We start from the raw sequence: 19894 nt of genomic DNA on the forward strand, positions 1-19894 counted from the left end.
TGATGGCATCACAGTTCAAAGGATGAAACTTGTTATTGACCCACTACAGATATCTTCAACAACTGCTTGGCCTCAAATATTTTTCCTGAGACCTGGAAACAGGGATTAGTTAAGCCATTGCGTACAAAGAACGCATCCACAGCACCCTCTGATTACCGACCTATTTGGATTATTCTGCTGTGTTCAGAGCCTTAGACTATAGTCCACGAAAAGTTAACAAACTACCTAACTACAAACAACATACCGGACGAATATCAATCAAGTTTCTGCAAACATCGCAGCACATCTGATATAAAGGTAACAGATGACCTGAAGCTCGCTATGGATGCACAAGAGGCAAGTCTCATGTGCTTCTTCAGAAAAGCCTTTGACGCTGTCGACTTCGACATTTTACCTTCCAAAAAAAGCAGCCTAAATATGTTGCAAAGTGCAGTGCAATGGTTTCGCTCTTACCTGGCGTCTCGTCAGCAAGGCGTCATGTGCAGTTCGCTACCCGCAGTTCTCGGGACTGCAGATCCCGCCACTCCAACTGAGCACACACGTGTGAATTTCTGTGAAGGACCAAGTCCGGAATTTTTCTAGTGATTTTATGGTGACAACAAGCTTTAGTTTCTACAAGTACAACGAAGGAATGGACCAGTGACCACATCGGAAAACTTACACAATCGTACTACGAACTCTGTGGAAACTGACACATGAACATTACACGAACAATATCGTAAAAAACTGTGGACCAAAGTGATAATTATAAATGTTGGACAGAATAGTGTGAACAAAAGACAGGTGTGACTGCTGAATAAGAAAATTATCGACGATACAGACTCACATCACAATTTAATAGTGATGAAGAGTAGGCTGAAATTGAAGAGACTAGTCAGGAAGAATCCGTAAGCAAAGAAGTGAAATACGGCAATACTAAAGAATGAAGAGATACGATTAAAGTTCTCTGATGCTATAAATATTGCGATAAGGAATAGCTCAGCAGGTGGCTCAGTTGAAGAGGAATGGACATCTATTAAATGGGCAGTCAAAGAATTTGGAAAGAAAAACGTAGGTACAAAGAAGGTAACTGCGTGCAAACCATGGGTAACAGAAGGAGTATTTCAGCTGATCGATGAAAAAAGGAAGTGCAAAAACGATCAGGAAATTTAGGAATACAGAAATACAAGGCACTGAGGAATGAAATAAATAGGAAGTGCACGGAAGCTGAGACGAAATGGCTGCATGAAAAATTTGAGGAAGACGAAAAAGAAATGATTGTTGAAAGGACTCACTCAGCAATTAGAAAAGTCAAAACAACTTTCGGTGTAATTCAAGGTAAGGGTGTTAATATTAAGAGTGCAATGCGAATTCCACTGCAGAGAAGAGAGCGGATAGGTGGAAAGAGTACATCGAAGGAATCTATGAAGGGGAAGAACTATCTGATGTGATAGAAGAAAATACGTAAGGCAGTGCAGAAGAGATAACGGATCAGTATTAGAAAAAGCACTGAAAACAACTATGGAAGACTTAAGATCAAATAAGGCAGCACGGAAGGACAACATTCCATCAAGTTGCAGTCTTTCTGGGCATATTCCAATGATGAATTCTTCTCGGCTGACAACCCGAGGATAAGTCATCAACATTCCATCAGAATTTCCACAATCATTGGGGAAATATCAACAGAATGACTTTTCACGTTGGTGTGTTCGAATGTATGAATCTGGTGATATACCATCTGATTTTCGGACAAATTTCATCCACGATTGGCCTTGAAAAACTGAACACAAATCAATCGAGAAAACAGGAAGAAGTTGTGTGGAACTATGAAAAAAATAAGCAAAATATACAAAGTAAGTAGTCCATGTGCGACATAGGCGACATCAAGGAAGGGGTCAGCCCAGGAGCCCCGTGGTCCCGTGGTCAGCGTGAGCAGCTGCGAAACGAGAGGTCCTCGGTTCAAAACCTCCCTTGAGTGAAAAATTTATTTTCTTTATTTCCGCAAAGTTATGATCTGTCCATTCGTTCATTGACGTCTCTGTTCACTGTAATACGTTTAGTGTCTGTGTTTTGCGACCGCAACGCAAAACGGTGCGATTAGTAGACGAAAGGACGTGCTCTCCAATGGGAACCGAAAACATTTGATCACAAGGTCATAGGTCAACCGATTCCTCCACAGGGAAACACGTCTGATATATTCTATACGACACTGGTGACAGATAACAACTGTCTGAAAATAAAAAATTAAACCACTCAAGGGAAGACTTGAACCCAGGACCTCTCGTTCCACAGCTGCTCACGCTAACCACGGGACCACGGCGTTCCTGAGGTCGCACTTTCCTTGATGTTGCCTATCTTTGGCATGGACTACTCAGTTTGTATATTTTGCTTATTTTTTTCATAGTTCCACACAACTTCTTCCTGTTTTCTCGATAGATCTGTGTTCAGTTTTTCAAGGCCTATCCACTGTGCCAACTTTTAACTAAATCTGAGGGGGGTGCGTTGGGGAGGTTCCCTTGTTAGGTGTGAAACAGAATCATATACTCATCGAGGTGGTGCAGTGGTTAGCACACTGGACTCGCATTCGGAAGGATGCGCTCGCCATCCTGATTTAGGTGTTCCGTGATTTCTGTAAATCGCTCTAGGCAAATGCCGGGATGGTTCCTTTGAAAGGGCAGGCCTGCTTCGTTCCCCATCCTTCCCTAAGCCGATGGAACAGATGACTTTGCTGTTTGGTCTCCTCCCTCAAATCAACCAACCAAACAACAAGAATCAAGTGCTAGCAGGAGCCTGCTTGGATCGACTTAGAGCGACCAGTCCCATTTCATCTGCATTCAGCAAGAAGCAGGCAGCCGCAAAAGGTCTAATCGGTCGAATACATTAAACGTTTACCTCTCTTGGTAATAGTAGGTCACAGTCGTCCGTCTCAGGCTGACCGGTTGGTTGGATGAGCACCGTTCCAGTTCGGAGCCAGTCTTAAAGCGGTCCCTAGACAGTCACTAATACTAGGCACTGATTTTTTATAGTATATCGACGAAACGTGGTAGTTATAAGAGTCGAGGGGCACGAAAAGGAGGCAGTGGTTGAGAAGGCAGTGAGTCAGGGTTGTAGTCTGTCCACGATGTTGTTCAATTTGTGTATTGAGCAAGCAGTATGGGAAACAGAAAAAATTTGGGGTAGGAATTAAAGTCGAGAGAGAAGAAATAAAAAAAACTGAGGGTTGTCGATGACATAGTAATCCTGTCAGAGACAGCAAAGGACATGGAAGAGAAGTTGAACGTAACGGACAGTATCTTGAATGGAGACTATAAGATGATCATCAACAAAAGCAAAACGAGGATAATGGAATGTAGTCAAATCAAATCACGTGATGCTGAGAGAACTAGGTTAGGAAACGAGACACTTAAAGTAGTAGATGAGTTTTGCTATTTGGGCAGCAAAATAACTGAATCTGGTCGAAATAGGGAGGATAAATAATTTAGACTGGCAATGGGAAGAAATGTGTTTCTGAAGAAGGAAATTTGTTAACATCGAGTATAGATTGAAATGTGAGGAAGGTCTTTCTGAAAGTATTTGTATGGAGTATAGCTACGTATGGAAGTGAAACACGGACAATAAACAGTTTAGACGAGATGAGAGTAGAAGCTTTTGAAATGTGGTGTTACAGAAGGATGTTCTAGATTAGATGGGTAGATCACGTAACTAATGAGGAGGAACTGAATAGAATGGGGGAAAACAGACAATTTGACTATAAGAAGGTATCGGTTGGTAGGACATACCCTGAGGCAACAAGGGATCACCAATTTAGTACTGGAGGGAAGCGTGGGGGGTAAAAACCGTAGAGGGAGGCCAAGAGATGAATACAGTAAGCAGATTCAGAACCATGTAGGTTACAGTTGTTACTCGGAAATGAAGAGGCTTGCAAAGGGTAGAGTAGCGTGGAGAGGTGAATGAAACGAGTCTTTGGACTAAAGACCACAACAACAACAACAACAATGACGATTGGCTCCAGAGAGCGAAAGCGCTCGCTGGAAGGAAAGACGAATCATATATACCGGATCTCTCTCCTATCGGAGATCAGACACATTTTATTTGAAGTTTCGGCACGTATTTGCACATTCGTATTTGCAAAAGAAAATAGCTGTAAGCACTATGGGACTTAACATCTGACGTCATCAGTCCCCTAGACTTAGCACTACTTAAACCTAACTGACCTAAGGACATCACACACATCCATGCCCGAGGCAGGATTCGAACCTGCGACCGTAGCAGCGCGGTTCGGGACTGAACCGCCTAGAACCGCTCGGTTATAGCGGCCGGCTTTCGTATTTGCAACCTGTAACTGGATTCAGCCGAAACATATCCTGCCCACCATGTCTTTCATACGACGGCCAGCTGACAAAGATGTTCGTTGTTTGACAGAAGCTATACAGTACAGTAAGTTTGCACGATAAAAAACTAATTTTAGCAGCTTCTTCAACACATTGTACAACATATTGGCCGCCCAGTGTGGCCGAGCGGTTCTAGGCCCTTCAGTCTGGAACCGAGCGACCGCTACGGTCGCAGGTTCGAATCCTGCCTCCGGCATGGACGTGTGTGATGTCATTAGATTAGTTAGGTTTACGTAGTTCTAATTTATAGGGGACTGATGACCTCAGATGTTAAGTCCCATAGTGCTCAGAGCCATTTGAACCATTTGAACAACATATTGCACAACCTTCAGTCTTACCCATTGATGCTCAATAATATTACGCAATCCAAATATTGCATAATATCATTTACAGCCCAAGGGCCTCTTAAAGCGAAGGTGGCCTGCGGGGAGGGTATTTAGTGGCGATGAGAGCGTGTGGCCACTGTATGTTGGACATGATACGAAACATGTCACCACAGAAATGTTCGTCGGATCATGGGTTTGAGATTTACGGTATTTTATTCCTATTATTTCCTGATATAATCGGATAACTCGAACGAAAATTCAAAAATTTGGATTCCTGCAGTTGCAAGATACATAGAATTAAAGTATTAAGTTAAAAAGGCAAGTAAAAGAAAATTTAGTCTGAAACTTCCTGGCAGATTAAAACTGTGTGCCCGACCAAGACTCGAACTCGGGACCTTTGGGTTTTAATCTGCCAGGAAGTTTCATATCAGCGCCCACTCCGCTGCAGAGTGAAAATCTCATTCTGAAAATTTAGTCTGTCCATCGTTCGCCGCTTTTCTCGAGAAGTGGTAAGTGGTCGAATACTACAAAAAAATCACTGGTATTCTGCTACTGATCCTAATTTTTGTAACTTTATTCAAAAATCATGTTGTAATCGAGGATCATATCAGTATGTGTGAATTAGGAATACTCAGTGCTAAAGAATGAAAACTGAAGTTGAAGAACTCTGTTTTTCGTGTTAAGTTGTCCGTTTTCAAGGGCTACGAATGGATGAAGGTATATTGAAGACACAGGCAGCTGGATCAGCTACTTTCTATTTTTATAGTAAACTATGAATGAGTTGCTAAGTTTTAAGTTTTCTCCACGTACGACGTCGCAAGTTTGATGTGGCTCCTCCCGTTTTTAATCGTTTAAAGCAAATGGGGCATTGTACTCCGTCGATACCAGACTTTGTAAAATACTAGCAGGCCAGGGATGGTGCCATTCTGTAATACGAGGGTAATCCCAAAAGTAAGGTCTCCTATATTTTATAATTACATAGGCCTGTTTATTTCTACAATGGTTTACAACACTTTACAGCTTGAACATTTAGCCATTTTCGACAAAATCATCATTTCTGTCGATGCAGTTTTGTAAACGCTGTGGCAGTTTTTGTATGCCCATGTCATACCAGCTCGCTGCCATGCTGTTCAGAAAGTTATGAACCTCTTCATTCACCTTGTTGTCGGAGCTGAATCGCTGGGACCACAATTAACGCTGACATGTACTGTGAGACTCTGAAAAAACTCAAAACGGGCAATTCAGAACCGGAGAAGAGGAATGTTGAGGATGGGGGTACACATTCTCCATGACAACGATCGCCCACATATCGCTCGGCAAACCGTTGCTCTCCTGCATAAGTTTCAGTGGGACATAATGACCCACCCACCCTATAGTCCTGACTTGGGACCCAGTGACTATATCCTGTTCCCTAGGTTAAAAGAACATTCGGCCGGAAAGCGATTCAGCTCCGACGACGAGGTGAAACAAGAGGTTCATAACTTTCTGAACAGCGTGGCGGCGAGCTGGTATGACATGGACATACAAAAACTGCCACAGCTTCTACAAAAAGGCATCGATAGTAATGGTGATTATGTTGAAAAATAGCTAAATGTTCAAGCTGTAAACTGATGTAAACCATTGTAGAAATAAACACGTCTATATAAAAAAAATAGGAGACAGTACTTTTGGGATTATCCTTGTACAACTGATGTCCGACGACGACAGTGAGAAACTACCATACAGATCGGACGGGGCAAGTCTTGCAAGCTGGATGTACAGGCGTAAAATCTTGACACGCCACATCGTAACAGGTACATTATTGTCTCAACAACGCTGTACCAATTCTTATGCTGTGTGTTGTTCCTCGTTTCTGTCAGCATTGTTATTAAAATTGAACTGATCGTTTTTCCCATATTCTATTATAAAAATACTCTTTTCCTAAAAAAAGATTTATTTAAAAATCAAAAATTTTAGTACTGCTGCTATGAGGAATTTATATTTCGGCTTTTTTTGGCCGGTTGTTAGTAAAAAATAAAAAACATCCGTTATAACCGAGGAGAGACGAATACCGAAAAGTACCGGTTATTCAGAACTGTATTACTGGTATCGGTCCCCACGTCCGGCCATCCTGATTTAGGTTTTCCATGATATCCCTAAATCGCTTCAGGCAAATGCGAGGATGGTCCCTTTGAAAGGGCATGGCAGTTTTCCTTCCCGGTCCTTTCCTAATCCAATGGGAACGATGACCTCGCTGTTTGGTTCCTTCCTCCGTATCAACCAGTCGACCAACTGGTATCGGTCAGTTTTACCCGTCCCTAGTTCGAGATGGGGCAGCCACATTCAGGCAGGGAGCGAGAAGCGTCAGGAGTGGGGGTGGTTCCACTCGCGCCTGCGAGAGCGCAACCCGCTAAGCGGCTGCCGTGGAGCCAATAATGGGGAATTTATAGCGGGGCCTGGTAGCGGCGGGCGAATGATAAATACTGCTTATCCGGTTTCGGGGGACACAGATAGCCGGGCTGGCCTCGGCTGGCTGGCTAATAATCCAGTCTCTCTACCGCTGACGTCACACTGGCTGGAGCTTCTCTTCCCGTTACTGCTTAATTTATACACTCGCCGCTCCGTAGTACGCGATTTACACGCTCCAGTGCTTCACTGTCACAAGAAAAAGGAAGTTATTGTCCCGGTAACACTACGTATATGAAACGGTATTTGTGTGCAGTTTCATAGCTGTACGACAGGTATATGTCACTATTCCGCTGACACCGAGTCCTTAATTCACTTCATTATCACTGATTTATTACTGAACGGCCTGAATATTGTTACTGCGATTACTTGTCTACGACGTTTTAGAATTAATGTTTCACTCTGCGCTGGTATTGAGAACTTCAGCGAAATTTGGAAAGGAAGAATGAGATACAAGCTACATTGCTCAAAAGAAAAGTGGAAGTTGACCCTAAATAACGTAACGGGCGAGGTCATCCACGTGAGCGCTAAGAGGAACTCGTTAAACTTCGGTTACACGATAAATCACTCTAATCTAAAAGCCGTAAATTCAATTAAATACCTATATATTACAACTATGAACAAGTTAAATTGGAAGGAACACATAAAAATGCTATGGGGAAGGCTAACCAAAGACTACGTTTTATTGGCAGGACAATTAGCAAGTGTAACAGACCTACACTACGCTTGTCCGTCGTCTTTTAGAATACTGCTGCGTGGTGTGGGATCCTTACCAGATAGGAATGATGGAGTAGGCCAACATCGAAAAAATTCAAAGAAAGGCAGCACGTTTCGTATTATCGCGAAATATGGAAGGGAGTGTCACAGAAATGACACAGGATTTGGGCTGGACGTCATTAAAAAAAAGGCGTTCTTCGTTGGGACGGAAACTTCCCACGAAATTCCAATCACCAACTTTCTCCTCCGAATGCGAAAATATTTTGTTGAGTCTGACCTACGTAGGGAGGAACGACCACCACGATAAAATAAGGAAAATCAGAGCTCGAACGGAAAGATATAGGTGTTCGTTTTTTTCGGGCGCTGTACGAGATTGGAATAATAGAAAATTGTGAAAGAGGTTCGATAAACCCTCTGCCAGGCACTTAAACGTGATTTGCAAAGTATCCATGTAAATGTAGATGTAGAATTAGGATAGCATGAATTTGGGCTTCTGAGAAGTAATTGAGGTCTGGGTGTATTACTAAATTATACCTTTATTTTTCACAGATTAAGTACACAACATTATTATATCTTCGATCATTTACATGAAAGAACTGAAATGTCCGATAGGTGTCGAAAACAAAGTGGAAACTCTGATTCATCCCATCATTCTGTGTGCTTTCATTGACCTTTGAGAGCTTCAATAATGTGTTTGCTCGCTGTGAGTGTTTATCATTGCCTGACAGCTATGTGCCATGTTCCATCGACGGAGGGCACCCTGGGGTATCCGCTCCCATTCTTCAATCAGAGCCGGTTCTTGGAGAGTCTGTGCTGGAATAGGATGACCACGAATACGTCTATCAAGCACGTCCCACGTAATCAAGATTGGTTTGGGGTCGCGACTCATCGCCCGCTATTTCATTACTTCGATGTCCTGGCTTCGCAAGACATCCTTGCTGACGTCCATCACATGGGCCTCGCCATTAGAAAGAATTCAAGGCCGCCACCGTATGTAGCTGGCAACACATGTTCTAAAAGGATCTGTTAGATGTATTGGGTGTCGATAAGGCGACCATGGACAGTGACAAGATCCGTATGGCTGTCAAGACTGAAGCCTCCCACGTCTTCAAAGAACCTTGGAAATCTGTGGATTTCATGAACAGTGTTTGGCAGGTACTGCTCATTGCGGGTCTCTGCACACGGAAAGGGTCATGGCCTTGCGCCAGATGATAATACTCGTCTGTGAATAATACGTTTCGCCAGTAACGATGTTGTCAGTTGGCGTGGGAGCGACAGTACTAGTTCGTAAGGTCCGTTCTCGTAAACTGTGCATTACAATTTGAACGTACACAGCGAATATATGCTAGCGGAACAAACACTGGTAGCAGTTACTTCTGTAAAATATCTGGGAGTATGCGTGCGGAACGATTTGAAGTGGAATAATCATATAAAATTAATTGTTGGTAAGGCGGGTACCAGGTTGAGATACATTGGGAGAGTCCTTAGAAAATGTAGTCCATCAACAAAAGAGGTGGCTTACAAAACACTCGTTCGACCTATACTTGAGTATTGCTCATCAGTGTGGGATCCGTACCAGATCGCGTTGACGGAGGAGATAGAGCAGATCCAAAGAAGAGCGGCGCGTTTCGTCACAGGGTTATTTTTTAAGCGTGATAGCGTTACGGAGATGTTTAGCAAACTCAAGTGGCAGACTGTGCAAGAGAGGCGCTCTGCATCGCGGTGTAGCTTGTTCGCCAGGTTTCGAGGGTGCGTTTCTGGATGAGGTATCGAATATATTGCTTCCCCCTAGTTATACCTCCCGAGGAGATCACGAAAGTAAAACTTCGAAAGATTTGAGCGCGCACGGAGGCTTTCAGACGGTCGTTCTTCCCCCGAACCATACGCGACTGGAACAGAAATGGGAGGTAATGACAGTGGCACGTAAAGTGCCCTCCGCCACACACCGTTGGGTGGCTTGCGGAGTATAAATGTAGATGTAGATGTAGACTCTTGTGGCCCTTCAGAAGTCGTCTTGTAGTGCTCTGGTGGTATCTGTACGACCCACAAAGCACAGATGGTGGGGTTGTAGTGGTTTGGCGACCTCGTACAACCCGCCTTGTGTACTGACCTGTCCCCTGTAGCGTGTCCACAAATCGTGGATTTCACATGGAGGGGCCTTGAAATATGCAGCAACACGACCGAAATTCTATCCTTTTTTTAATCAAACAGACCACCCTGACAACTTGCACTGCATTTAGATGTCGCATTGCATGTGCTTAGTGATATACGACGTCCACAAATGACAATTGCCATTCGTGTACCTTATTAGAAAACACTGGCGCAGCGGTAGTCATTTCCTTCGGTGGGTTCACCTGGCACTGTAATATACACTGAAGCACCAAAGAAACTGATATAGTCATGCGTATTCAAATTCAGACATATGTAAACAGGCGGAAACGGCGCTGCGGTAGGAAACGCCTGTATAAGACAAAGAGTGCCTGGCGCAATTGTCAGATCGGTTACTGCTGCTACAATGGCAGGTTATCAAGATTTAACTGAGTTAGAACGTGGTGTTATAGTTGGCGCACGAGCGATGGGATGCAGCGTCTCCGAGGTAGCGATGAAGTGGGTTTTTCACGTACGACCATTTCACGAGTGTACCGGTGAAACATCAAATCTTCGACATCGCTGCTGCCGGGAAAAGATCTAGCAAGAAGGAAACCAAAGACGACTGAAGACAGTTGTTAAACGTGATAGAAGTGCAATCCTTCCACAAATTGCTGCATATTTCAATGCTGGCCTGTCACCAAGTGTCAGCGTGCGAACCATTCAACGAAACATCATCGATATGAAAACATTCCTTGATGACTGCACAGCACAGAGTTCTACGCCTCGCCTGAGCCTGTCAACACCGACGTTGGACTGTTGATGACTGGAAACATGCAGCCTGGTAGGACAAGTCTCGTTTCAAATTGTAACAAGCGATTGGACGTGTACGGTTATGGAAACAACCCCATAAATCCATGGAGCATGCATGTCAGCAGGGGACTGTTCAAGCTGGTGAAGGCTCTGCAATTGGAGTGATATGGATACGACTATGACAGGTGACACGTATATAAGCATCCTGTCTGATCTGCATCCATTCATGTCCATTGTGCATGCTGACTTACTTGGGCAATTCCAGCAGGACAATGCGACACCCCACACGTCGAGAATTGCTAGAGAGTGGCTCCAGGAACACTCTTCTGAGTTTAAGCACTTCCGATGGCCACCATACTACCTATACATGAACATTATTGAGCATATCTGGGATGCCTTGCAACGTGCTGTTCCGGAGAGATCTCCACCCCATCGTACTCTTACAAATTTATGAAAGCCCTGCAGGATTCATGGTGTCAATTCCCTCCAGCGCTACTTCAGACATTAGTAGGGTCCATGCCACGTCGTGTTGCGGCACTTCTGCGTGCTCTCGAGGTCTCTACACGATATTAGGCAGGTGTAACAGTTTCTTTGGCTCTTCAATGTACAATATACCCAGTAGATGGGGAGTGATTTTAATTGTTACCTACATTGAAATCAAAGATCTCAAGCTATGCAATAAGATCACAGGTACTGCCTGTATGAAAATACATCTAACATACCGGAAGTTGACCCATGTGTTACCCTCATTTTTTGAACAACGTATAAGGGCAGGTCGTGAGTCGTGTCGGATAAAACAGTCGGTAATGACATTTAACTGCTAAAAGTAAGGTTCTGGATTCGAGCCCAGATGTGGCCCAAATATTTAACCTGCCAAGAAATTTAATTTTCATACAATCACTATTTACACGTTTTTCTGAAAGTTTAGCGACCATTCTGCGAATCACATAGGCTTCTGGCGTATTTCTGTCCATATATTCCATATATTCAACACGACCGAAATTCCATCCTTTTTTTAATCAAACAGACCACCCTGACAACTTGCACTGCATTTAGATGTCGCATTGCATGTGCTTAGTGATATACGACGTCCACAAATACGTGTCCATAGCAAGTAGAAGTCAGCCTGCTTAGCTGAGTAGTAAAGTGCTTACCTAAAATGCAGCGGGCCCGGGTTCGATTCCCGTTCGAGTTGGAGATTTTCTCCGCTCGTCGACTGGTTGTTGCGTTGTCCTCATCATTATTGCATCATCACCGACACGCAAGTCACCAAATGTGGTGTCATGTTCAATAAGACTTACAATTCGGCGGCCGAACTTCCCCGGATGGGGCCTCCCAGCCATCAATGCAACACGATCATTTCACTTTTTTTATAGCACGTAAAAAATCTTTCGCTAGCACCTGTACAACGAGACTAAATATGCAGATAGTTTATGAAGCGCAAACTATGATCAAAAAGCTGTGTTTTCAAACTTTTACCTCAAATTAAAAGAATAAACTGCAAAAAAGAATGTTAATTAGTTTCAGTTTTTAACAGCTGTGGAGCTATTGGTAACTTTACAGGAGCAGTGGTGCAAAGTGTGGTGATCAAGAACCTTACTCCGAAAACTATCTTCCCCTTTTGTGGTCACCCTTTCCCTAAAAGCAAAACCTCTGTAGTAACCACTGATGTAAACAAATTGTTATGATTATATTAAAACATTTCATGTATTGTATGTTTCTTCTTATTAAATTCTAGTCACATGTGGCACTTTAAATGGGGGTGTGATTGTTGGAAAGTGACCCCCTTAAAACAGAATTCTGGATTCGCTCCTGAAGAAATCACAGTCAATATACTTAAAGTACTTTTTAAATCACATTTACATTTACGGTATTTACATACATTACTGAGCTTCTCAGAATAAAATAAGGCACAAATTAGTTTAAAAAAGCAGTGAAGCACACATAATATTACAAGGCCAAAAGGATATTGTTCATTTCAAACAGAAAACATTGTTAAGAATAAACTAGGATGGACGACCAGAGGACACAGAAGAGTTTTCGGCCAGCTTTCAAACTGCTCGGAAGAATGACGCAGGCTGGACGAGAAACTGAGACAAGTCTGCCGCGTATCTTCATCGACCTGCAAAGAGGTACACGCCAGCACATTCCTGCCCTCGGTTACTGACGAAGCATGTCTTTCAAAGCTCGCATGAAACCGACATTATTACTGCTGTTGTAATGTGATATTAGGCTGTGAGCCTCAGAACGACTCTTGCAAAATCAAAATAAGTGGAGGATGTACTATGATGTATGTTAGATTATCTGTAAAACTGGAAGATTTCTTGAAATACCTCAGCAGCATTCCTAGCCACATCATATTTACGATGGAGGTTGAAAAAGACGTTGCCTTACTTTCCTTGTGTCTCTGTTTGCAGAAACCCCAATGGCTGTCTCGGCCACAATGTATACAGAAAACCATCTCTTGTGGACTGGTGTCTGCACAATTTAGCTTACTGCACCCGGCCTAATGTAATATTGTTCTAAAGACCTTTAGTTACCAAACGGAAAACGTCTATGATGTCCAAAACTTTCCATACGGACTGAACCATTCACGAATTTGTTTTCGGCGAGAGTGATTGTAATATCGCACGCACTTTCTAGAAGTATCCGGAAGCATAATACTGCTGAGGAAAATAGTAAAATGCTTGTATTTGCCATTCCGTCATTCAACTGAAACTTTCGTTTACTGTCCGAATGTAATTTTCGTTCTTTTATTTGTTTCTGAATGGTAAATGAACCTCTCGTACTTGCACTTCCTTACTGATTACTTATTGAGAATTAACATCACCTACCGGATGATCGCCATAAAAATTTTTCTTATAGTCCTGAAATGAATCAACAGTAAATTCGCTGAATGGAATCTGTCTGCCCTCCTGTCTTACTTCTTGCAGACTCATGCATCGATATACTTACCACTTATGGTGAGAGAAAGAACATTTATGTACCAGACGTTTGCAATGGTACGTAATATTTCGATAGCGTTAGGTCTACAAATGCTTAAGGTTATTGTATAATACTTGAGATCCACCATCTCTATCAGGAGTTGCCGCTACTGCCATCCATTGCAAAACACAAAAAGGCGAAATCGTGACTGTTAGTAAAGGTAGTCCGGGGATTACGGAACTATGAGGCGTGTGTGCGTACACAGTAACCACAATTTCGAATTAATCTATATTGGGATGGATGTAAACACATTGGGATTCCAATCACAAGGTAAGTATGCACAAGGCCAGAAATTAAAAGCATATAGTGAGTGACCACGTCTTACATGACAAACTCTCACGAACTGTTAAATTAATTATAATCACAAGAAGGAATTGGAAAACGCACTGGGAATGGGTTTCGGAAAACGTTAAGATCGAATAGCGAAAGCAAGAACGTCCATGTGGGAAGAAACACGTGTCGAAGTCCGAATATGCTTGGAATGTGTCTTATGTATTAACGGGTGATGAAAGTAATGAGAATGATGAGAAGCCCTTTCTTGAAACTTGTGCAAGGAAAATAAGAAATTACGCTACTTATAGCTTGTAGCGCAGCGCATCAGAAGTGAGTCCTCTAGGCGTCGCAGTCAGTTGGAATGTCTCTTATTCACGTAAAACTTGTTACTTTGCCACCGGAAGTTCTCGTTCCCCTACTCTCTGAGCAACCTAAAAAAGACGCATGTGTTACTGACGCTCAAAGAGTTCCGTGCATCAGAAATATCTATGCTGACACTGTCTCTTTGCTTCAGCAGGTACTTCATCAGAAGGTTACTGAAAGTTAGTGTGGATAATATGTGTTGTAGTTTATACTGGAAACACAGACAACTTGTACAGTGATAATAAAGATCAGCTAGATCCTAAAGAGACATAATATCAAGTCAATCATGTTGCGTCTTGTTAAAATTCGTCTAATCATGTGGCATGTGAAAGATAGTTTAAAGACGCACTATGTACAAAATACCGTGAAAGTACAAACAATATCACGTAGATCACATCATGGAGACGACAAAACAACGCCAGATTCAACGTGAGAGAGACTGCGCTATCCAGACAGAACACCGGTGTACACATGTATTGGAAAATGGAACATGAAATAGCATTCAACGACACTTTTGCACGCGAAAGCTAATGGTTTCTGGGATCGCGTATTCAAACAAGCTGTAGAAATTAAAAGATGCGATGACAATTTCAATAAAGGTTGCGATTTGCCCCTGGATCCGGCTGATCGCGAGTTTAAGCAAGGTGCTGTAGACGCGGGACGAAAATATTCCCTTAACGGCGATTGACTGATCTCTGGTGACCTCGCGGCAAGCACCAAGGCGATATAAGAACGAGGGCAGAAACCACACTAAACTGCCGTTTGATAACGGCCGAGCAAAAGCTGTTGGATGTATGACGAGGCTGGAAGTCCGAGAAGAGTTTATTTGGTCATATCTCCGAGAAAGTAAGCACCGTTCAGGAAGCTACAGTTCCTGATCAAGCGCATCTGGACAAATACACTACCCTCTATAAGCTTGGAAACACCAAATGATTGTGGACAATGGAAAGGAAAGTCATAAAATTGCATTTTATTGTTTTCTAAATCTTTGTTAATTTCAAATAATACATAAGCAGACGCAATTATTGAATTTTAGATTCCTCAAAATAGCCACCTTTTCCTTTAATCACTGCCTTGCGTACCTTCTGCATCCGATGGGTCAACTTTGCCAAGGCTTCAGTTGGAACTTCCAGCTGGAACCTCCCGTAGGTATGTCCCACTCATGATTCTCCGTTTTCGGATCCTCCGGCCCATCTCATCCAATAGTTGCTCGATTGGGTTACGGTCACGGGACTGCCAAGGTCATTCCATGTTTTTCAAAATTTTCTGAACCTCTAGAGACTTCACATTGTTCTGGCACAAGCGGAATGCATGTTTCGGGTAATTGCCCTGCTTCAATACAGCCCCTTTCCCAATTAGACGCAAGCAAACCCTTTGGCCGGTATTACACTATCAAATTTCTTTGTCAAAGATTTGATCAAAGATGTGATCCAATATTCCGTCCAATATATTTGACAAAGATCTTTGACGTAGCGCTACAAGGGGTATTACGCTGTCATCAAATTTTTCGTCAAAGTTCAAGATGGCTGACAACAACTTGTTATTAACCGCAGCAGTTCTACGTACTCCAATTGCATTGTGTGCACATGCGGAAAAGAAGTGGGGAGAAAAAATGGAACCATACATAAGAGGTTGACAGTCTTAAAAGTCCTGGGATTACAACTTGATAATAAATTCAGTTGGGAGGAGCACACCACAGAACTGCAGAAAGGCCTTAACAAATCTATATTTGCAATTAGAGTGTTAGCAGACATAGGCAACATAAAAATGAAAAAGCTTGCATACTTTCATTCCATAATGTCATATGGGATAATATTTTGGGGTAAATCTTGAAGTCAAACAAAAGTTTTCAAGGTCCAAAAGCGTGTAATACGTATTATTTGTGAAGTAAATTCACGGACCTCCTGCAGAAACCTCTTCAAAGAACTGGGTATACTAACTACTGCCTCTCAGTATATTTACTCCTTAATGAAATTTGTCATAAATAATATATCTCTTTTTTCAACAAACAACTCAGTTCATACATACAATACCAGGAACAAAAATGATCTGCACAAGGACTTAAAAGCACTTACTTTAGTTCAAAAAAGGGTCCACTACTCAGGAACACTCATCTTCAATAATTTGCCAGGAAACATGAAAAATTTAGTTAGAAATAAAGATCAGTTTAAAAGGAGCCTGAAAGACTTACTACTGGCCAACTCCTTCTACTCCATTGGCGAAATTTTTAATAGAAACAAATGATGTATTTATTCATACTATTAGTATTGTTATTTCAGCTTAAAAAAATCGACATGTTCCACATCCACGAGGATCTCCTCAGCACGGATCTATGGAACGAAAAACTAATCTAATCTGGGTGAAGCCGTGGGTTTTACGACGACACGATAAAAGCATTCAACAAAACTTGTTATGTGAGCTTACAGTGGAAGACGTCAAGTCGTACATCAATTACTTAAGAATGGATGAGCATACATTTCTGTATGTGCTCAATGAAGTGTATCCTCATATCACGAAGCACAATAATCACTTAAGAACTGCTACATCTTCAGAAGACAGGCTAACTATAACACTCCGATTCCTTGCTACATGAGAGGGTTATGTTAGGTTAGGTTAGGTCAGGTTAGGTCTCCAATCTTCTTAATCTATTTTTGTATTCAGGGTGCCTCACTTTGTAAAGCGCCTCATCAGCTTCAGACATCTCTATTAATTTTGTAGTTGTCGGCACACACCAATTGTATTTACCGGCAATGGTTATAAAAACACTACAGACGACAGAACGCTGCAGCGATGCTAGCTCTCCATGTGGTAACATGTCACATTGCAGTGAATAGAAGACAAGCGGTTTCTTTGATCAAATATACAGCGAGGCCCTAGATTTGATCAAATATTGGACGACATTTGACAAAGTCCCTATTACACTATCAAATATCTTTGACAAAGGTATTGGACAAAGATATTGGACAAAGAAATTTGATAGTGTAATACCGGCCTTTCCCAATTAGACGCAAACCAGTTGCCTTGGCATGACACTGGAGAATGCGCGATAATCCTTTTGGTTCGTTTTCCATCTACTTTCACCGAATCTCCATGTTTATTCACTCTAAAAGATCTCCATACGATAACAGAAGCTCACCCATGCTTCACAGCTGGAAGTACACACTGAGTATTCAATCATTCAGGTCGTAAACAGTTGCGAACTGACGATGTTCCGCACTTCACCTCATCAGTGAATAATACTCTTTCCCAATCCCATGCTGTACAATGCTGGCGTCTCGTAATCGAATGAAGTCTTTTCTTGTTGTTAACAGGGCGCAGCAATGGTTTCCTTGGTGCTGCATAGCAATGCATGTTGTTTGCTGCCAGGCGCCGCTTCGCTGTTGACTCACTGGCGTATTTCTAGTTGTGTTTAGTTCAGCAGACAGTTCACGGACAATATTGAACCTAATACGTATAGTGGTCACCACCAAATACGTTTCCTGGGTGCTCCAGAGAGAAGAGACCGTCATAGGAACCCGTATATCGATGCCAGTGTATGGTCTTGACAACTATGATATTTGTCGTACACTATTGCCTTCTTACTGCAAAGTGATTATCATTAGCCGTGAATCATTAGGAATCTGGCATTTTTGGGGCATTTTCAATTACTTTAACTGCGTGTCCTACATTCTTTCGCAGAGCGTCCTACCTTCATACAAGCGGAACTACAACTGAACAGAACTGTAAAGTCTGGCGTGTTTAGAGGACCTGCTTGTACAGGTGAAGTCAGTTTGTATAAAACTGAGCAATGCTAGTATGTGTCAACATGTATGTATGTGTACAATAATTATCTGTACAATTCTGTAAGTGTCATTATTTATCGTTATTTGACCGTACTATTCTGTAGTCTAACCAGTAACTGACATAGATCGCTCCCATCTTCCTCCGTTGTCATACGCAGCACAGCGTTTCCAAGCTAAATATATTAATATCTTAATGGACGTTAGTATGGGGTGTGTCAAGTCTTCGCATTTCTGATGGCTTTATGTCTGCTGGGGACCTTTCCAGTGAAATGTCTGAATGTCTGTGGAGGTATAGCTGTCAGTTGTTCCTCAAGAGCCGAAATCAGAAAAGGTAGTGATGCTAGAAGTTGGGGTATGGAGCGAATTCGACATTCTAAATCGTTCCAAAAGTGTTCCATTGGGTTCGGGTTGGGACTTTGGGCAGGCCAGTTCGTTTCAGATGTCCAAAATACATTACCCTACAGATTCTGCTTTATGACAGTGTGCATGGTCATGCTGATACAGTCAAAATGATTCAAATGGCTCTGAGCACTATAGGACTTTAACATCTGTGGTCATCAGTCCCCTAGAACTTAGAACTACTTAAACCTAACTAACCTAAGGACATCACACACATCCATGCCCGAGGCAGGATTCGAACCTGCGATCGTAGCGGTCACGCGGTTCCAGACTGAAGCGCCTAGAACCGCACGGCTAACCGGCAGGCGCTGATACAGTCATCATCTATGAGTTTTTCTACTGAACACAATACAGAATGCTGTAAAAAAGGAAGGAGCCTCCTAGAAGATAGTACAAGTACAGTCGGGCGTTCCCTGGGCAACGGTAAATTCCGGCAGATCCTTCCACACACTGAGCTACGTCTAAAACGACATGTATTCAGAATCCAAAACGAAGGAAAGGCCCTTTTCAGAGCCATGTTTCACAGTCATATCTCTCAACATCGAGGGCATATCATCTGAAAAAGAAGAACTTATATCCAACACATGAAAACTTCATTCCTGCGACGTCCTGTGCCTCCAGAAGACACATAGAGGGCCATCACAACGCCGTCCAAATATTCCTGGGATGACCTTGGTGAAGGAGTGCCCTCACGACCAATATGGAAGTGCTCTGTTTATTCGGCCTGGAATCAAAGTATCCAACATTCAAGTTTACACCGTTAACAACACGGAAATCATTTCTGTTACTATCGGAAGCATTACAGTGTCATCAATATATAAACCGCAAGGGGAAAGGTTTGCTTTCAGCCAACATGTCTGTCACCCACAGCTAATAATGGAAGACTTTAACTGTCACAATAGAGTGTGGGGCTATCAAGACACAAATGAGGATGGAGAACTACTGGAAAGCTGGGCAGAAGAACACGAGCTGAATCTCATCCATGATCAGAAACAGCCTGCGTCATTCAATAGTGCAAGATGGAAGAGAGGGTATAACTCAGACCTCATATTTGTTTCCAAAACCTCGTCCGGGTCATGCAACAAATTCGTTCTCAACCCTATCCCAAAGACCCAACACAGACCAATCATGCTAAAGTTTAGACCAGTAATACTGCCACAAAAAGTACCCTTTAAAAGACGTTTTAACTTCAAAAGGGACAACTGGATAAAATTTGCGGACACCTTAGACATGGGAATCGTAAATTTACCATCAAACACTGAAAACTACGGAAAGTTCGTCCAAGCTGTTAAAAGATCAGCAAGACTCAGCATACCTAGAGGCTGCAGGACAC

Source organism: Schistocerca americana, chromosome 5 (assembly GCF_021461395.2).
Source record: "Schistocerca americana isolate TAMUIC-IGC-003095 chromosome 5, iqSchAmer2.1, whole genome shotgun sequence".
In the NCBI taxonomy this organism is placed as follows: Eukaryota; Metazoa; Arthropoda; class Insecta; order Orthoptera; family Acrididae; genus Schistocerca; species Schistocerca americana.